Here is a 751-nt window from a genome sequence, read left to right as displayed (position 1 = left end):
ACAGCTGTCCACGTCTTCTCGTCTCTCATCTCTCTTCTCTTTTTGTTTCCAGAGTGTCGGAGCAAATTTCCGTCTCATGGCGACGTCAGTGAATCCAGCGTTGTCTCCTCCCCCTCCTCCTGTCCCCGGAGCTCCTCGTCCTCCTCGTCTCCTCCCTGCTCCGACAGCAGACCAGGTGAGCTGGACCAAGTGCAGAGCACCTGGATCAGTTGCAGGTAGAGAGGAAACGGCTCCCTCTGGTGGACAGGGCCGATCATGATCAACACGTCTGACAGACACTTCGTTTCTCTCCTTCAGTAACTGAAACACCTGCTGAACACACACAGAGCAGGTAAACACGGGGGCGTGGTCAGTCGTGATGTGGCGACCCTCCGGACCCCCGCTGCACATCGCAGTGTCATTATTTCCCAACCAGCACTGCGGCTGGAAAACACACCAGCAGCTTCTCAGATTCAACTATGGACCAGTTTGACCAGTTCCCTCAGACTCAACACTTTCATCCCGGACATTTTCATTCCCTGAACTATGAATCAGTTATTAAAGGAAACGAGTGTCAGACGTGTTGATCATGAAAAAGACGACAGTTCGTCTTGATGAACAAAACGACGTCTGTGAAACAACAGCAGAACAAACTGAGACGGTTCAGCTCCTAACACCAGGAAGAAAGCTCTCAGGGCTCTCAGGTCTATCCGGGCCCTCGGGTCTATCCGGGCCCTCGGGTCTATCCGGGCCCTCAGGTCTATCCGGGCCC

This window comes from Seriola lalandi, unplaced genomic scaffold (assembly GCF_002814215.2).
Source record: "Seriola lalandi dorsalis isolate HSWRI2012SDOR001 ecotype SW California unplaced genomic scaffold, Sedor1 jcf7180002052106, whole genome shotgun sequence".
In the NCBI taxonomy this organism is placed as follows: domain Eukaryota; kingdom Metazoa; phylum Chordata; class Actinopteri; order Carangiformes; family Carangidae; genus Seriola; species Seriola lalandi.
This window is presented reverse-complemented; position numbering follows the sequence as displayed.